Source organism: Stegodyphus dumicola, chromosome 10 (assembly GCF_044657685.1).
Source record: "Stegodyphus dumicola isolate Sdum_Otavi_A_Nest chromosome 10, ASM4465768v1".
Classification (NCBI taxonomy): Eukaryota; Metazoa; Arthropoda; class Arachnida; order Araneae; family Eresidae; genus Stegodyphus; species Stegodyphus dumicola.
Genome location: NC_140777.1, coordinates 4,624,004 through 4,645,146, shown reverse-complemented (window position 1 = coordinate 4,645,146; position 21,143 = coordinate 4,624,004). Strand labels below are relative to the sequence as shown.

Below are 21,143 nucleotides of genomic sequence, written 5' to 3'. Positions count from 1 at the left end.
CTGAAAACTTTCAGTTTAATATTTGTTTTGGGTGTATCTGTGGGGTGTAAATTCTTCAACTTCCAGTATATATCCAATCGAGCCATTTTTATAAAAGTTATTTAAATTAATTTCTTCCAAATTTCATGTCATGACTGATTTGTTTGAGTAAAAGTTAGGTTATTTGAAAAGGGCAAAGGAAAGGATGGTTACCTGCTTGGCGCGAGGGATGGCTTAGCGGAGAACGTTCTATGGGAAATCTTCTTATATACGTCGAGATAAGGAAAACTGCAGAAGCGAACCATGCAGCCAGCACGTTGGCGGAGAATCAAACAGGGTAAAACTCTTAGCATTCTTAAACACAGGGCATATTGCTATGGGACACATATTGAAAATACTTCGTTTGAAAAGAAAGCAATATATTCTCATTTATTATTTCTAGTAAGTTTTGACATGAAGGCCACAGAGAGAAAAAATCTAAAATACAAAATAACATCCTTATTCGTGTTTTAATTATAATCTGGAGGTTTTTTATGCGAAATGCCGACAAATCACATAGGAAAAACAAAAAGGAAGTAGCAGACAACAAGAGAAAATATGCATAAGAAAAATTTCAATAATAGCTACAGCTTAACTTAATTCAATGAGAAGTTATAGTTAAAATAGAGCATATTGGTAAATCATAACTGAATATGGTGTGTAAACTATTAAATTAATTTAAGAGCACAAGAAAAACAAATTTAGCAACGGCATTTAACTGCAAATAATATTTTAATTTCAGGTTACTATATAATTCCATTTAAGTTTTTCAGTTCTGAAATGTAGCTCTAGAAAAGAATTTTAAAATGATTTTCTGTTTCCATTTCAGCTGTAGCGCAATCGATTGGACTGAAAACATCTTTCCTCTCTCTTATGGAAAAAGGCAATTTCTTCCGTCCAAATCCAATGCTATGCTCAGTCAATAAGGACGTCACTTAGTCAGTCATTGGTCAGTCAATGTTCAATTTTTATTCAGTCACTGGTCAGGCAAAGAGATCTTCACTTTCTCAGTCGATTTTCAGTGAATGTCCAATTTTTATTCTGTCACTGGTCAGTTAATCAGATCGTCACTCAGTCACTAGGCTGTCAATGAGATCGTCACTTAGTCAGTCAATGTCCAATTTTTATTCAGTCACTGGTCAGGCAAGGAGATCTTCACTTTCTCAGTTCCTGTTCAGTGAATGTCCAAATTTTAGTCTGTCAGTGCTCAGTCAATGAAATCGTCACTCAGTCACTGCTCAGTCAATGTCCAAATTTAGTCAGTCTCCGGTCTGTCAATGAGATAGTCAGTTAGTCAGTCACTGGTCAGAGAATGTCCTACTTTTAGTCACTCAGTGAGATTGTCATTTAGTAAGTCACTGGTGAGACAATGTGCAATTTTTATTCAGTCAACGGGCAATCAAGGAGACCGCCACACAGTCAGTCAATGTCCAATTTTTAGGCAGGCCCTGGTCAGTCAATGTGATCGTCAGTTAGTGACTGGTCAAAAAATGTCTAATTTTCAGTCAGTCACTGGTCAGACAATGTCCTAGTTTTAGTCAATGAGATTGTCATTTAGTCAGTCACTGGTCAGTCAATGTCCAATTTTTAGGCGAGTTCTGGTCAGTCGAGATTGGTGTCATGGCAAACAAATTTATCACGAATACAAACTGAAATTTTGTGAATTTATCTCAGATCTATATAATATGTTTTAAGTCCTTTGTTTATTTTTAATTTTTTAAAGCAGAAATATTTCAGTAATGTTTTTCTTATGTTTGAAATTTTGAAACGCTTGCTATGATTCGAAGAAGGATGTTGAGTGTACTCGTCATCAAAGCAGATAACAGGGACGGTACCAACGACGAGATCAACGAGCTGTTCTTCAGAATCTTCAGTTGGTTTCAGTTCTGTTCTGTCTTCTTGATCCAGTTTGCCATTCATTTTTGGTTCATTATTTGTGTTAAGGAGATTACCAGAATCGATGTCTCTTTGTGTTCCAAGATCGTTATGCGATACAATGCATTCAGCATCCAATGATTCAATAGAGGCATTCAAACTGAATTCTTCCTGGTTCAAGATGGTTATACTGCTATTCGTGCCTATTTGATTACCTGAGTTATCAGGTTTTGGAAAATCAAAATCCTTTTCTGTTTCCTGTTGGAGGTAATTAAATTGCTTTTCATCGCTGATATTGTGCACATCATAAGAATTATTATCGAAATATTTGGCAAAACGGCCGATGTGGTCAGTATCACTATCAATATGCAACTTAAGAAGGTTATTATCAAAAGCTTCGTTATTAATTTCGAAGAGATCGGTATCACTGTCTATGTCCACATGAAAGGAATCATCATTAAATTCATTAATATCCGCATATGAATCAAGGAAATCTAAATTACGTATCTTGTTTCCGGCATTAAACTTGTGTTCATTACGGTTAATAGAGATTTCCTCATTATTTTCCCGAATTCTCTCTTCTCTTCGAGAAAACAAAAGGAAGGCAGTCGCAAAACAAATAAGTATGCCCAATAGGCTGTCGATAAAGGGTGTTGGTATAAAAACGTAACACAATACTGTCAAAAAAAAGAACTCCATTTCTAAAAATGGTTCGAATGCGATTTCAGCATTAAAAATAACAAGCAAATAAGCTCCACACGTAAGATTTTAGCACCACTAGATTTGATATCTCTAATGATTATGGTTTATAAACATTGTTAAAAATGTATACATTAACTTTGTTTTAATTCAACAAAGCCTAAAACAATTATTGGTAAATTCATTGTTCCGAATGTTATTAAAAGGATTCTTTGAATATGTAACAATGAAAGGTATTCTGATATATAACTCTACTCACAATAGAGGGAAGATTCTATGAGTCTGTCTTTCGTTCGGTCTGCGTGTAAGCTGTCAGAAATTTTACCAGTGAAACAACTGATTATCGACAAGCATAGTGTATTCCCACCATCCGTGTATTCTCGGTATGCTCTTGACACTGTCGACCGTTAAAATCCTATCCCGCTGAGGATTTTAGAAATTGTATGGCCCATGCGACGAAAGATTACTATCTGCCCTATATTGAAATTTTACCTGTACTGGTATATGAAACGACTGATTATCGACAAGCATAGTGTATGAGCATTTACCACAACTCCCTCACGTAAGCCCAGAGGCGCTATTCAATTTGCATAGCCATGTCTATCCCTAATTTAGTGGCACTTTAGTGTAGTTACAACTCATGAAGCTTGGGCGTACGTGTAACGCTTGCAAGAGATAAACAAGAATTTACTGCCGAAAAAGAGGAGCAAAAGATTTAATAGACTAATAGACTATGGATTAATGTGTATATTGGTTCAGAGAAAAAACAAATTTTTTTTTTCTAAAGGTTTTATTGTTCTTACTGGATTCTTTTATAAGGGAAAACTTAAAATAAGGAAAGTAGAAAAAAATATCAAAATCAATTCGGATTACAATCAGAAATAACTTTAAACACCTAAATTAAAAACGAAATTCCATCTCTTTATCCAAACAATCTTGACTGTATTAAGTTCCATCAGGATAAGGCTACAAACCCTACCTCTAAATCTACCGCTTTATGTTTTGAAAAAAGTGATATATGAAACCGCAACTGAAGCTATTCCCTCTAAATGCATATCCTCCATATCTCCTGATGTGTCTCCTATGGATTAATGTGCATTTGTACTTTAAAAACAATCACTTGTACCTTGCAAAACATGCCCACCGTGAAAAACAAGTTCACCGCTCCTCAGCATCCTCTTACTTCCTCCCCGGGGGGCGATACCGCCCCAATTGAGAACCAATGTTCAATCACTTGACTAGCTAATATTTACTGCATTTTCCTCTCGTTTCTGCTCAGGTTACTTGGATCATAGCAAAAGACACGCGGGATGCCTTCGTGGAGGAAACTTATTCTCATTTACCCTACACATGAGAAAAATTACGAAAATTCTCTTGAAACTAACTCGTTCGCTGGGATTTGAACCCCGGTCGAACTATAAGAGTGTTAACCGATCTTACCGCTGCAACGCTGATGGGTATGTATTTTCTTAAAGAATTTAGAACACTTCAGTTTCCTTATATCACCAAAGTCTTCCACCGTTTCGTATAAAAATAAAATTACTAAAAATATGAGTGAAAAGACATGTAAATATTTTGGTTGAATTTGGATTCAATTTAATTCCCTTCATTTCAGGCTATAATTTACGTAATAGCACACTAAATATTTGAATTTATGAACACATGAGGATTACCCGCCCCCAAAAAGTTTGAGAATAATTAAAGTTCATGATGGCCAAGAGCCTCGAGTGGCCGTGCGGTGAAGGTCGCTGAACTTTGGTAGTTCCAATCCCGCGAACGGGCTGGCTGCATGGTCGTTTTCGTGGTTTTACCCATGCGTAACGTGTATACGAGCCAGTTTTCCTTAGAAAGACCTCCACAAAGGCCTCCCTCCGCTTAGGCGGCCCTCGAGGCTTTGCCGTAATCATATAAACCAAACCATCATGATGGGAAAGCCATTTAAATAAACGTACATTGTTCTACGCCAGTGCTATAATTCGATATTCCACAAAAATGTGTCTCGCTCAGATAACCAATCTCGACTCACCAGCGGCCGAGCGCTAAAATCGCTGAACACTGGTAGTTCCGACCTGGGTTCGAATCCAGGCGAACGGGCTGGCTGCATGGTCGTTTTCGTGGTTTTCCCCATGTTTAACATGCATACGAGCCAGTTTCCCTAGGAAAGTCCTCCACGAAGGCATCATTCCTCTTAGGCAGACACCCCTACTGTGCTTTGCCATAATAATAAACTAGAATATGTATTCATCTCCTGCAAAAGGGAGAAAATTACAGCCAGTGCAGAAAATTTTTAGATCCACTTTTGCAGAATAAATTTCCCATAAAATAAAGAAACTATCTAAAATAAAGAAACTCTCATAAAATAAAGGGCTATTCACTTTTCAAACTATTGCCAAGAAATATTATCGCCATGTATTATATTTAAAGAAACAAAATAATGAAAAATCTGCATGAATGCATGAATGTTTCTCGCATTGTGAAGAAACAACGGTACCTAGGGCCATATAATTTTGAAAAACGTAGTCCTCCAACCGAACACGGACCCGAATTTTTAATTTGTTTTATTATCTAGTTCATATTTTGTAAAACTTTAACGAATTTTTTATTAACAAACTCAATGATTTTAAAGCGAGCAATGGCAACACTGTACGGGAAAAAAAAAAAAAAAAAAATCTCCAGCGCGCGATACTGTGTATCGGAAATTCTAAAGATACGCTCATTTTAAAACTATTTTCCATTATTGCTGTCAAAGTGAATTTTACGGTTTAAGTGCGAAGAACACGATATTTAATAAATAAAGGTATTTCACAAAACGTTAAAAAAACGCCCCAATCTACAAAACGTTAAAAAAAACGCCCCTTTGAGAGTAATGTAAATTCTGAAAGCTCATATTTTTTTTTTTTAATTTTAAATTTAGTTTTCTTATTTGGACTAATTTTACTATAATCTTAAAGACAGCCTGAAATTCTCAAACGTACACATTTTCAAAACATAAAGGATGAAACGCATAAATGCAATGGGACTCGGAGACAAGAAACAAGCAGTGCTATTGGCAAAATAAAGCCGGATCCCCCCCCCCGAACAGGGGCACCTTGAAGCCCAAATTTTGAATTCATTTTATTAACTTGTAAAGTTTATTTTAATTTTATAACAATTTTTTTTAATTTTGAAACCCTTTCCTTTGAATTCTTGTTTCCCCATTACAAACCCCCTACCAGAATGAGTTTTTAGTAACGCGTTGCACGTAAATGAGGTAGAAGGAGTATTTAGAGAAGGTTCAGTCTAATCGCGGCATACATTATATATAATCTTCATTTATTATTTATTACACTGTAATGTATTTTGCTTACTGCACTTTTGGATGAATTCAATCCAAATCGCGTGATACACGCGATCATTAACTCTGATTTGATATGCTATCATCAGTAATGATTTATTACGCTGTCCAAGTTAATCTGCATAGCCATTAGAACTAACACTTCTACTCTTCTAAGACTGTTTTATATATGGCTTATGTATCAACTAGCCAACGAACGGAAACACCAAACATTATATTTAAAAAGTGCACAGAATTTTACTCTGCGGAAAAACAACTTTATCAAAAAAAAAAAACAAAACAAAAAAAAAAAAAAATTAAATTAAAATGTGTTACATATAAAAAAATCACAATGAAATAAGCAATACCCCTTAATACAGACATTAATTATCCTAATAAATAAATTAACCAACTTCCCTTGCAAAATCCTAACAGTTCAAATAACATGGAGTAACATGGAGGTAGAAAAGGGAGGAGGGGCCATTCCGCGCTAGAAGTGAAGCACTGCTTTGAAGCTTGGGTCACCAGACGGGGTGTTCTTTGTTTACATTCAGAAGCTCGCTTGACAAGATTCTGATAGTATTTCGACACACGACAGTTCCATAGAAATCGAAAAAGGGACACTCTCGCATGAAAGAAACATTCATAGTGTGATGGATAATAGCAATTTGTATAGTTTACTGACATTTACAAAAAATCACATCTTGGTTATTTTTCGATAACTAACAACAGCGATTTTGATTATGAATTTGTTTTATAAAATTCTAAGCTGTTGCACTACAAAAATATAGATTTTAAGAAAATTGCTAAAAGAGATCTGTCAAAATTTATTTTCTAGAAGATTTGAAAAGTTTGAAACTTGATGGCTAAATGTAAATATAAAATTATGTATGTTAAAATATTTGTAATTAGGCACATAGGTCAGATTAAGTTTTTATTAAATAGAGTAACGCATGCAAGGGCTATCTGCCTAAAGAGAGAGATGCCATCGTGGAGGAATTTTGAAGAAAAACTGACCTTTGAGTGGGTATTAAAAATAATACTTATAATTTTCATTCAAATTATATTCATATATATTTTTTATGTAAAACTTTCGGGTTTATGTTAAATTAGTGTAAATTACTTTTCACGAAAAATATAGTGAATGCACAGAAATTAAAGATTTGCACATGCCGGAAATGATAAATAGGAAATATGTATGGGTATTTATGCATGTGCTTGCAAAAAGCATGTATCTGCCTTTGACAAAATACTTAAATATTCATTCAATTATTTATAAATGTATTTGAAATGAAGAATTTATTCACTTATAAACAATTGTGAAAGTACTGTGAAGAAATCTAATGATTAAATGTATCTAATTTATAATGATTATAAATGTTATCTAAATATTTAATAACCTTAATATTAAATTGTAAACATAAATTGAAATCCTGTTGACGAATACGTTATAAAACTATTTAAGCAAGAATTGTTCGTATTGGAAAGCAATCTGTTAAAAGGTATTGTAAAGCAAATGCTATGAGATGCGCACTTAAGAACGTAATAAAGAGTTTTGGAATATGTATTGTTGAAATGAAGGGTAAAAAAAAAATCTGATAAGTATAATTAAAAGAATTATTCCCTTTACATTTTATAATAACTCAGTTACAAGTTTTAAATAATACTTTAAAAAAAAAAAAAAAAACTTATTTTATTCCCTTTCAGAAATTTTCAGAGAAAATCAAATACTATTTAATACCTATTTAATTATTAGGAATTAGCGAAAAAGTATTTCGCTAATTCCTAATAATTCTCTAATTTAAAATGAACCGAATAGAGCATTAATTATAAATTGACTTACATTTTTCGATTTAAAAGAAGCCAAAAAATCATGTCATATTTAAGAAAGTATTTTATGAAGAAGCTCTATAAATAGAAAAGAAATAATGCATAATTTTAATATTAATAATACAATAAACTTTGATCTTAATTTTTGTACCTTAACCGAATAAAATCGAATTACCTTAACTTTTTTTTCTAATGTAATTAACGAAAACTTGTGAAAATATTTCATTCAAATTAAACCATTCTGAAAAAACTGTCCTGTGAAAAGTATAGCATTTAATTCCGTTCAGAATGAAATGTTTAAAAATATGTTGTTTTCACATACTTAGGACTCTGAAGTGTTGTAGAAAAAGAAAATATATACATTTATGTGTATATTTGGGGCGTAATTACAAAATATTTACACCCGAACGCGTCAAATCCCATAGAAATCAATGGTAAATGACCCAATGTTTTGGTCACCACGTAGGGATCGCCGGTGCTTCAGAGCAGGGTACGAAGAAACTTGTTTAGGGCGACTCCATCTTACTTCCTACCTCCATGGGTATAAAGCAGGGGTCTCCAAACTTTTCAGCCCGCGGGCCATATTGGGGCTTTAACGAAGCTTCGAGGGCCAAGATCCAGTTAGTTCATCATCCATGGCGATGCAACTATGATGAACAGCATACAAGTTTTTAAACGAGGCAGTGAGATTTTTATGATTGGATCTATACGCTATGGTCTTACAAAGAGATCCTTCTTTTTTAGACTTTCATGCAGTTTCACCTAACATAAATTTTTTAAAGCTGTTTTTAAACATTTGCAAAAATATAATTTTGTCCAAGAATATTAGAGATTTCTTCGGTTTAGTATGTACTTTGCTTTTCAATCGATTTATCAGCGCATTTTGTTTACATTTTGATCAGCTGCAAACATTCGCTCCATAAGCAAGTTTAAAAAAAAAAAAAAAAAAAAAAAAAAAAAACTCAAAAATTAAAATAAATTACAACATATATAGAAAAATTAAGATTTAAATAAAATCACTACTGAAAATTTCTATGAAGCAACTTAGAATGCTACTATGAAACTAGAAAAGGTAACACACGAAACCTTTATTCTTGTAAAGAGTACAATGACAGTTTTCTACTTCCTTGTACGAAGTAAGGGAAGTATTGTAATCGCGAAAAATTTCGGATATCATATTTCAACGAAAATATCCATTTTGACCTCTCTCGAATCCATTTGAACTTTTTTTTTTGGTGTGACATCTGTTCGTACGGACAGAATAAATAATCTTTTTCTCAAATTGGATTCAGAAGAGATTTTTCTCGTGATGTCTGTACGTACGTATGCAGGTATCTCGCATAACTCGAAAACGAGTGGCCTCAAAACGTTGAAATTTTGTATATGGGACATGTATAACATGTAGTTGTGCACCTCCCTTTTTGTTTGCAATCGGCTGCATCAGAACTCTATGTATATCTACCCAGTCTGTTACCGAAGACGGGGAGTTTAGTTTTTTATTCTTATATGCTTGTAGATTGTGCGATTTTTGCTTTCGAAGTGACTCAGGGGGTTAAGGTTTTTATGACTTTATTTAATCTGCATGCAATAGTTGTAGAATTATCAATATTTTAAAAGTTATTTAAGTACTACTAAGCCTACTAAAGTCGCTATTTGTTTACATTTTCAACTCCTGTTTTGTTTGAAGATGTTTTGAGTTTTTATGTATTTTTGCCTCGTCACGAAGTGAGAACTGAATTGATTGAATGAGAACTATATCTCCAATGAAATTCGAGGAAATAAGTTTAAATGAAGTGCGGCCAAAAATATGTATAATTTAAAGGACATATGAGGAATTCATGTGTGTCCACATCAGATTTTTTATATAGAGCGTATTTCCCTCATAGTAAATTTAGAAATGATTGTATAATGTCTATATTATGTTTTATATACAACGCGCATGATAGGCAACGCATTTCTAGATTGGCTGTTATTATAAAATATTTAATGCGTATGTTATTTGTTACTTTAAATTTTAAAAAATTATTTTAAAGAAACCCCTGGCGAGCCGGATTATTAGTGCTCGCGGACCAGATTTGGCCCTTGGGCCGTAGTTTGGAGACCCCTGGTATAAAGCATGGGTGTGTAAAGTGCGGTCCTAAGTCTTTAAAATGCGGCCCAAACGCAAATTATGAAAGTATTTAAATGTACACATTTTTATTTTTAAAAATGTTTGAATTTGATTCATATATAATCGATTCATTCACATTGATTTTATAAAGATTACCTACCCCACAATAAATATCCTAATTTTCACAATCATGCTTTATTAATGTCTTCAGCTTTTGGAAGTACCTATATTTGTGAACAATTATTTCAAAAATGAAGCATACAAAAAACAAAAATAGGACAGACTAACATCTTGAAAATACATTAAGAATTGCAACCTCGTCTATTGAACCCGATATCGATTTGCTTGTTCAACAAAAGCAAATTCATCCATCTCATTAGCTTGAATTTTTTCTATCTTTATGAAATCCAAACTAAATGAAACAAAACTTTTACAAATTAATAATAAATATGTACCTATACATGCCTAATTCAAATTAAAAAAAATCAATAATAAAAAGAAGTTAATTTGTTTTAATAAAACAACATAGAGCTCATTTTTATTTCAATTTGTTAAAAAATATGTTTCATAAAAAAATCATGCAAAACTTTTTATATAATTAAAACATAATATAAAAGAATTGCAATGAAATAAGCAATAAATCTCCATATTTTCAAGAGAAAACAGTCAGTCCAATATCCAAAGCAATGAATGAAAAACTGTTGTCAAAACCCCATTTCCAAAAGAATAAAACTATCATCAAAAAGTTGTCAATCTAAATTCTGCTTTGTAGATGACATATTTCAAAATATAACAAACCTCTTTGCCATTAGCTAATAAAGAGAGAGAGAGAGAAAAGGAAATTCTCTCTGTTGTGCCTCGCGAGAATAAGAAGATTGCGATGTGAGTGTTGTGCGTCCAAAAATCAAAAGAAAATAAGCAGCACTTAATCTCATATTTTCAACAATCAGCAGTCCAAAGCATTGAATGAAAAACCACATTTCTAAAAGAATGAAGCTATTCAAAATTATGCGATTTCATCAAGAAAGATAAAGTAAAACAAATCTGATTTGAATTTTGAAAAAATCGCTTCGAGGTGCACTGGCTCTTGTCTAGATGCACCTATGTATCAAATTTCATAGCCCTGGATCTATCAGCTTACGCGCAGCACAAACAAAAGACACATACACAGACTCTTTCTTTTTCTTTTATTACATGTAGGTTTGGTTTGGTTTATTTAATTATGACAAAGCACACTAGGGCTATCTGCCTAAGGGAAGGTATGACTTCGTGGAGGACTTTCTAAGGGAAGCTGGCTCGTATACACGTTACACATGGGGAAAACCACGAAAACGCTCATGCAGCCAGTCCGTTCGCGGGATTCGAACCTCAGACCGAACTACCAGTGTTCAGCGACTTTATCGCTCGGCCGCTGGTGGGCCTCTAGTAGAGAAGAGATTAATCACCCTCCATCCATCCTAGACTCATTGACCAAGTAATCGCTCTAATTCAAGCGCCCACTTGAACACACCAAGACAGCCGGAAAACAACATGCATTTAGCAAGTTAATCATGGTGACTAGCGGAACTTGGAACTTCAGAAGGAGAGCTTAGACCTTAGTGGGGCGTGGCTGCTGTCCGGCTACTCCGTTATTAAGCCCAATATCCTATGCTCGGCCGTATTGTACGTATCTGTTGATAATCGCCAGCTAATTTAATTAAGGGCCAACTAGTTGGGTTATTGTGTCTACCTTAGGCTACGTCTGTTTAATTTAGTGTTAGGTTATTTTCTTAGCTTGCTTTAAAAGGCCAAATGGAGGCTAGTAGAGGAAATGAGAGTTCTGGATCGGGATCTTAGGAGCGGGAGTTGAGGGAGCTCCCGAGAAGGAAGGCTCAGCCGTGGAAGGGACGCTTATCTGAAAATGGAGACAGGGAGCCTTATCAGGAAGTGGATGCGAGTAGAGTAGTTGCTACGTCACAGAAAAAGAACGTGTGCTTAGATTATTTTCTTTTTTTAATTTGGTGATTACAGGCATTTAGTAGTTATATGATAATTTGTAAACTTGCTTATTTATAATGAGTTCTTAAAAACGTATATCAATTAGGTGTTTTAAGTGACTGATACAGTTATTATCTTGAAACAGATATTAGCATATAATAAAATGTTTCCTTCACAGTGTAACCTCTTCCGAAGATAATTATTTTCTTACTTTTATTTATCCTATGACTGAATATATGCAAAACTGCTACATGTCATCACAATTTAATAAGAGATTATATTTTACCGATTTATCGGAGGTGATTTCCCTTCGTTAATAAATTTTTAGCCTTTGTGTTTTTTCTTCGTATTGATTATCTCCTAGTTACCCTGAACGAGGATTATTTTCGAATTTAATGATTGAGTGATCCTATACACTCAGAATTTTACCTTATTTCTTAAATCTTCTGTTCATAATATCATATATACTTTCCGTAATCTTCATTACATTACTTATTTTTATTCTTAAATTCATTTTACCCAGAGTTTTTCAGACTTGTTAGGCAATACTTTTAACTTATTCGTTATATTTTATGAGTGTAATTACTAAAACACGCATTTTCGTGTATTATATTATTCAATGTAATTAACTTTTTCCGTTCTTTTCAACGTTAGCGATCTTCAACATATTCTGTATTTTAACTTATTTTATACATTTTCTAATCATATAGATGACTTGCATTTAATTTTAGATGTAACATTTCTAGCTTGTTTTGTACATTTTAACCTTCACATTATTTAATATACTCAAATTTTTAACCAGTTTATATTTTCACACTATATACATGACTTTTACTTGATTTCTCTCATACATCTTAACCTCCATGATTTCCAATATAGTCCTAATTTTAACATAATTGCTATATTTTCACATCATATACCTGACTTTTATTTAATTTTAAGTGTAAATTTTACTTCTTTTCTATATTTTAACGTTTTTAGTTTCCAACATACTCTGAATTTTAACTAATTTGCTATATTTTTACACTATGTACATGACTTTCATTTAATTTATAGCTACTTTCATTACGTTTTAACCATCGTAATTTCAAAAATACTTTACATTTTAGTTTAATTCCTATATTTTCTGACCATATATATGAATTTTGTTTAATTTTAGATGTAATTTTTAACTTGTTTCGTACATTTTAAACTTTCGTAATTTTTAAAGTACTCTAATTTTGAACTTGCTATTTACATTTTAATACCATATACCTAACTTATTTAATTCTAGATGTAAATTTTAACACCTTTTCTATTTTTTATCGCTTTTAGTTTTCAACATACTAAGAATTTTAACTAATTTGTTATATTTTCACATAACTTTCCTTTAATTTGTAACGACTTTCATACGTTTTAACCTTCCTAATTTCAAACAGGCTCTTAATTTTAGCTTAATTCCTCTATTTTCTTACCATGTATATGAGCTTTATTTAATTTTAGATATTATTTTTAACATGTTTCGTACATTTTATACCTTCATAATTTTTAGAGTACTCTAATTTTGAACTTGTTTATTACATTTTCCTGCCATACGCATGAACTTTAGTTAATTTTAGATGTAATCATCATACTTTTCCGGCACTGGGTTTCTTTCTAGTTTCCAACATACTCTGTTTTATAATTTTTTATTGTAATTGCGCTTGTGATATTACTATTTCAGCTAAATTAACACGCTTAAATTTCTTAAAAATAGAGATCGATTTCAATTAAGTATTTTATTTTACAACCTTTAACTGTTATTCATATCCAATTCGTTGAATAGCCCTTACTTAGTCCATATTTTATAGTACTATTTTAATTTGCCAATTCTACAATTTATCATTCTGTAGTACACTTACCATGACTTATCCTAATACTTTACTTCATTATTAACTTCATTCGCATTTTCAAATTTAACATTTCCTGCATATTCTGGCATTTCCTTTTAATTCTTAATACCCTTTATATCTGAATATATGTTTTTAAGCTCTTCAGTGTTACCAATGTTCAGTTTTGAATCTTGATTCTCATTAAGCTAGTTTGATAGATTCCGAATTTTTAGAATGAAATCTCAACTTTCATCCATAATTTTAGACCCATATTCATTCTTTCATGTACTCATAGAAAATTCTTTATTATTATTTTGAACGCTCAGTACCTTCTAATTCAATAATTTGTACTAATTGAATGCCTTCTACATCACTTTAAATGTCTCGAATATGTAAATTTTCACTTTATTACCTTTCCCTACACTAAGTACGGATATTTCTGCCTTCATGAACGGCTTTCATGTGAAATGGCCGAAATTTGACGTTACATGTATAAAAGAAATTTCTAAAATAAACATTTCCAGTATTGAATAAGAGATGAATGACCATCGATTTTACCCATTGGTTACAATTTCATCTCTTGAAAGTTTGTTTTATTGATATGCATTTATTTCTAACGCATAGTGTTGTAGGGTTTATATTTATTTTAACTAACATTTATTTTAAGTTTAAACTATCTTTCCTGTCAAGCCTTACTTTCCCCTGGAACTGCCAATGCCAGAGTATGTAAATTTTAGTAATACGCGCAAGGACTCAAATTATCAGCGGAAGTATTCTGATTTAAATAGAAAGGAAGCGAGTTCGAGGGTGTGATATTCTTACTTCACGAGCGCGGAGGTAGTTGGCCAGAAATTGAAGAACCCCGCGTTTCGGCCTGTGTGCTTGCCTGGAAGTAGTGTTAATCGTTCAAGTGATCTTCAAGTTTGCTGAATTAGCAGCGGTATTGTAAAACGCGGTGAGGTTAGTTACTTTTAAAGAGCCTCGTAGTTAGAGTTTTGTCTTTAGTTTCTTTTCAGGTTATTATTTTTATTTGACCGCCGAGTTGGCGCAGTTTGTGAGCGTCAAGAGCACGCACTTGTAATTTATTACGTTGAATAAAAAGGGACTTAAACCCTTAACAAGACTCTGTCTTTTATCCAGTTTTCACAGTCACCTCTTGGCTGCGTGCAAGTTGGAGGCGCGCAACGCTACATTGGCGCCCGAACACTTATCGAACTGAAATGGCCGAAAATTGGATGGAAGCCGCTGGACAACACCAAGAAATGACAAGCCAATTGGAAGGATTTGGATACCTGGTCCAGACTTTGAGAGCGTCAATCAAGCCAAACGTCCATTTCGACGGAAAAAATTCGGTGGCGGTATTTCTAGAAGGTCTAGAAAACCACTTTCAGCTCTACCCTGTTCCTGAAAGACAAAAAGTTGCCATCGCCACATCCGCACTAAGAGGACAGGCTGCGCTATGGTGGAAAAATATAGGCAAATTTTTATTAGGGAAATTTGGAAGCCAGACATATACATTTGAAAATTTCAAAAAATCGTTAGTAAAGGCCTTCCCCATAGTGAAAGATCGCGCAAGGCTGGAAGCCGAACTATATAGTTTCTATCAACGGGATATAGCAGAATTGACGGACTTTATTCTACGAAAAATTAAGCTGACGGATATGCTGTATGGGAAGAAACCCGATGCGGAGATTATTGAAATAATCTTACCAAGATTGTTACCCGCTGTTCAAGACTACTTTGAAATTAGAAACCCAAGCACATTGCAGGAGCTCTTCGAATTGGCGGTGAAGTTTCAAAATCGCAGAATAGCGGAAAAAACTAGAGGGGCAACATATTCTCAAAGTACCCGAAGGAAATCTTCAAATGAGGAAACCAGAAATGGAAATCGCTCTTATGGGGGAAAGAGCTATCAAGCTAACTCGTCGAAACTCGAAGGTCAAGGCCCAAAAAGAAAATTCGAAAATAAACATCCGCGTACCCAGAAGGCACAGATTGAAAGGAAAGCTTTAAACGAGGGGCCTGTGAAAGGGAGGGTCCAGACCCCGGAAGTTTTAAAAAAACCCTCAAATAGACATTTAAATACGGTCATCGTAAAAAACTCACAGCTACCAATTATACAAGTCCTGGTTGGCGATGTACCAGTAGAAGCCCTCATCGATACAGGAGCAGAAGGAAATTTTATGAGTGAAAATTTCTTCAAAAAGAATTTTTATAGGGTACGATTATTTAAAACCAAAAATACGGAAATTATAGCGGCGCAAGGAAAAACATGTCACTGCATCGGGAAATTATCATTAAACTTACAGGTAAAAGAGGAAAGCCTCAAAGTATTAATTTTTTTATAGTGAAAAATCTGCAAAATCCTCTTATTTTAGGTATCGAGTTTTTAAGGCCGCGAGGGCCAAATTGAATTTTCAAGACAGTTCCGTGGTGTTGGAGATGGACCAGAGGGTGATGGAACCTGTGGAGACACCGCAAGTGGACCTTAGCCATCTGAATGACCATGAAAGGCAAGCAATACAGCAAGTGGTGAGTAATTTTTCTAATTTGTTTTCAGAAAAACCAGGAAATTGTCAAATAGTCACGCACAAGATTCAATTAAATGCCGAAAAACCTTGTAGGACTAAACCTTATCGGTACGACAAACAAAAAGACGTAATCATCGAAGAACATATTCAGGAGATGTTAAAGAATAAAATAATAACGCCCACAAATAGTGAGTACGCGAGTCCAGTCGTACTATGTAGGAAAAAGAACGAGTTTCCTCCTTCGTATAAAAGGACTTGGAGGTTTGCTATCGATTACAGAAAACTAAATATTATTACTAAATTTCCAGTTTACCCTTTGCCGGTTATAGACGAGATCATTATAGATCAAATCGACAAGATATATGTCTACTTTGGACTTAACGTCTGGCTACTATCAAATAGCTATGAGACCCGAAGACATACATAAAACCGCGTTTATAACAAAATCGGGCACTTATGCATTTTTACGCATGCCCTTTGGGTTGTGTGGAGCCCCATCAACATTCCAGAGAGCTATGGACATTGTTCTAAAGCCTGTCCTAGGAAAATCAACTTTAATTTATCTAGATGATATAATTATAACGAGTAGTACGTTGGAACAACACATTAATGATCTAGAACAAGTTTTTAAATTATTAAAAGAGGCCGGTCTTACAATTAACGCCTCAAAATGCAAGTTCGCAACTAAAGAACTTAAATATCTCGGTTATAAAATTTCGCAAAAGGGTATAGAAACGCAAGATTCAAAAATAAAAGCTATCAAGAATTTCCCACCGCCCAACACCGCCAAGAAACTTTCTTCTTTCCTTGGGTTATGTTCTTACTATCGATCTTTCATAAAATATTTCGCTAATATTGTTGAACCACTCTTAGTAATCAAAAGAAAAAGGGGTAAATTTACGTGGACAGCGGAAGCAAACACACCATTTGAAAAATTAAAAGAAGCGCTCATTAATGGCCCTGTTTTAAAATTCCCGGAGGGGGACGGCAGCAGATGCGTCAGACTATGCGGTGGGTGCGGTTCTTATGCAAAATAACCATCCTCTGGCACTTTTTAGTAAAACATTGAATCAGACACAAAGGAATTATACAGCTACAGAAATAGAAACATTAGCCGTATTAATGGCTGTACACAAATTTCGAGTTTATTTCGGCAAAGCGCCAGTAACAGTCTTTTCGGATCATGCGGCTGTTGGTAGACTTTACTTGGGGAAAAACCTAACGCCCAGGTTAATAAGATGGGCTTTAAAACTCCAAGAATATAATATCAGAATAAAATATAAACCGGGTAAGGAAAACAATGTAGCTGACGCACTTTCTCGTATAAAACTGGACGATGAAGGAAATGAACTTAAATGCGCTGTGTTGACTTCAAAAATTTTAGATTCTAGAGATACGATTATTACTGAACTGAAAGCTGATCCTGAATTTGGAAATATCTATGCATATTTGAAAGACCCCGAAAGCTTTGAGCACACAGATATCGATGCGATAAGAAATAGAGCAGAAAACTATGAAATAATAGATAATTTATTATTTTATACGAAAACAACAAACGAAAATCTTGAGTATAAACCAGTCATCCCAGCCTCGCTTCGATTAAGCATTTTGAAGGAATTACACGACGCGAAAACAGCGGGCCATTTAGGGGTCAGAAAGACTTTAAAAAGGGTACGCGAGGCGGTATATTTCCCGCAATTATACAAAATAGTAACGGCGTATGTCAGGTCCTGCAATCAATGTCAGTTAATAAATGATATTAATTACAGCCCGGCCGGGTACTTAAATAGCATTCGCGCTACATTTCCGAATGAAATTTTAGGCATAGATCTTCTTGGTCCCTTCCCCCAGAGCGAGTTAAATAAAAATCGTTTTCTTTTAGTAATAGTAGATCATTTTTCAAAATGGACAGAAATTGTTCCACTTAAACGCGCGTCAGCCAAAACAGTCGCAGATGCATTCTTACACAGATACATTTTAAAATACGGTGCACCGATAAAAGCCATTAGCGATAATGGAAAACAATTCATTAGTCAAATATTTGAAAACATATGCAGTGGACTTGGCATACGCCATATCAAAATGGTTCCGTATAGACCACAGGCAAACATAGCAGAAAGAGTGAATAAAAACATAGTAAAAATAATTCGCAGTTACGTGAGCACACATCACAAGTGCTGGGATGGCTACATAAATGAATTAGCTTATGCTTTAAGAACGGCAAATCACAACACTACGGGAAAAACCCCAGCAGAATTATTTTTAGGCAGAAAGTTAATTATGCCTTTAGATAAATTATTCTTTGTGCAACAAAGAGAGCAAGAGTTTAAACAAAAAGATGTGCAAAAGCTGATTGATCAGGCGCTTAAAAGCTCGGATACGGCAAGAAATAGGCAGAAAGTATATTATGATAGAAAACGCCGTGAAGCAGATTTTAAAGTTGGGGATAAAGTACTGAAGCGGAAATTTTCTTTATCAAGTGCCCCAGACAATTTTACGGCAAAGCTAGCTCCAAAATTTGAAGGTCCCTATGTAATTCAGGAAATCAAAGGAGTAGTATTATATCTTAAGAACGAGAGAGGGGAAATCTGTAAAGCAAGTCCCGACCAGGTGAAAAAATACTATAATCCAAATGATTTTGAAATCCTTAAAAGTTTCTTGCAGGACTCAAGTCTAAACGAAGTAGAAGGTCCAGAAATAACAACAACTATTCCACCACCCAAGAAGCAGAGAACTGAAGAGAGACCTAGCCCTTCTACAACCCGGACGTCGGTATCAAAAAGAAAAAATAACTTTCAAACTCCAGCGTTTAAGAAAAACAAGAATACAGATGCACCGGGTAAAGAAACCGTGGTAAAGAGCAAAACACCACCTACAACGGATTGCAGGAGAAATTATACATCAAGGAGAACGTGCACACGGCCACAGAGTCAGGTGCCAGCAAGGCTGCCGTTCCGGAAACTGAAACGGCAACAGGAGGAACAAAAATATCAGGAACAGAAGAAATTCAAGAAGGACTCCAGACCGGAGGACGTCAAGACTAGCCGTCCCATGGAAAAACGGAAATTCCAACAACCAGACGATTACTCCGCCAAGAGGCCATCATGTAGAGGACGCAAAAGAAAAACTAATGTGGACGACACTCGGAGGTCAGTAAGGAGAAGATTGACGTTCATGAAACCTCTAACTTGGGACCAATATTGCCAAAAAAGAATGACGGAGTTTCAAGCATCGAAAACTCAAAGATAACTTAAAACCTTCTATAATTTTTTTTTTTTTTTCTCTTTTGTTCCGAAATGTTATGTATAAGTACGAAGTTCTATGTTTTGACGAAAGTCAATATGTCTCGGTTGAGACTTAGCTTTGTTTTACTTTATTTAGCTAAGGCAAAAGTATTATTTTCTTTAAGTATAAAAGCTAAAAACAAGCATTTTCTGTTGGTCGAAAGACTAATTCTGTTATGTTAAAGCCAAAATTTGTCAGAAGATAAAAATAACTTCATATTCTTGTATTAATAAGAATTTTAGGTTCAGTGCCGCCAGCTTGGCGAAGAATGAGTAAAGTAAAAATTTATTTTCTCTTATTCATTGTATGGTAAATTGTAAAAATTATATGTATTAAAATTTTGTAAATGTACGTAAATACTTGAATGTTATGTAAAAGTAGAATTTAGTCTAGAAGCATAAAATTTTAGAGGCTAAAAGTAAATGCTCAAAAGCAATGAATTCAAAATTTAAGTATTAAATTGTAGATAAAGTCATGCTTTAGAGCGAAAGCCTGCATATTTAAAGATGAATGAGGGGGAAGTTAGAATGAATGTGTTTTGTAGGGTTCTCCACCTACACTTGAATTTTTAAGAATATTAAAGTAGCTCATCGAGTTGTAGAATGTCAAGTAAGGTGTGTCTATTTGGTCGTTGAATTCTAACAAATCATGGTGGTTAGGGGAAGTGTTGTAAGACTAAAACAGGAATATTCCCGTTTGACACCACACATGGTGGAGAGCCAGGGTAAAGTTAAATTAATGCTTGAAAAATTGAATGAATGTGAAGTAAGCAATAACTAAGAAAAATGAATCGTGTAAAAACAAAAATTTATTGTGTCAAGAAAGTGTGAATTATAATTTATTTAGAAAGATACTGATACTTATTCCTTCCAGATGCTGGAATGAAAGACCAAGATTGATTGATGAAGTCCAGGAAAAGTTGCTGTAAGAAGAGAGAGTTATAACTATCAACAGAATTTTAGTATACAATTTGTCACATAAGATTTTTTTTGTGTAAACGAGGTTCTCGACAGTTAGTTCAGAATTAGAGAAACTTACAACAGGTCGTTTGTAGGACCTGCTTCCAAGTTTTCTAAATTCTGGCAGCGGCAAATGTAGGGTTTATATTTATTTTAACTAACATTTATTTTAAGTTTAAACTATCTTTCCTGTCAAGCCTTACTTTCCCCTGGAACTGCCAATGCCAGAGTATGTAAATTTTGGTAGAACGCGCAAGGATTCAAATTATCAGTGGAAGTATTCTGATTTAAATAGAAAGGAAGCGAGTTCGAGGGTGTGATATTCTTACTTCACGAGCGCGGAGGTAGTTGGCCAGAAATTGAAGAACCCCGCATTTCGGCCTGTGTGCTTGCCTGGAAGTAGTGTTAATCGTTCAAGTGATCTTCAAGTTTGCTGAATTAGCAGCGGTATTGTAAAACGCGGTGAGTTAGTTACTTTTAGAGAGCCTCGTAGTTAGAGTCTTGTCTTTAGTTTCTTTTCAGGTTATTATTTTTATTTGACCGCCGAGTTGGCGCAGTTTGTGAGCGTCAAGAGCACGCACTTGTAATTTATTACATTGAATAAAAAGGGACTTAAACCCTTAACAAGACTCTGTCTTTTATCCAGTTTTCACAGTCACCTCTTGGTTGCGTGCAAGTTGGAGGCGCGCAACGCTA

General features: G+C 34.3%; 1 protein-coding gene across 10 annotated transcripts in view; it reads right to left on the bottom strand.

Moving 5' to 3' along the window:
• Window positions 1-21,143, bottom strand: part of LOC146994853 (uncharacterized) — a 153,525-nt gene that overhangs the window by 78,091 nt on the left and 54,291 nt on the right. For 6 of the 10 annotated variants that reach the window (XR_015043263.1, XR_015043264.1, XM_085824588.1 and 3 more), the window contains one exon: window positions 20,275-20,410. The exons of the other annotated variants lie outside the window; for them this stretch is intronic. The gene's annotated coding sequence lies outside the window, so the exon portion shown is untranslated. Of the gene's footprint in view, window positions 1-20,274; window positions 20,411-21,143 lie in introns of those variants that run through there. 10 annotated transcript variants of the gene reach the window in all.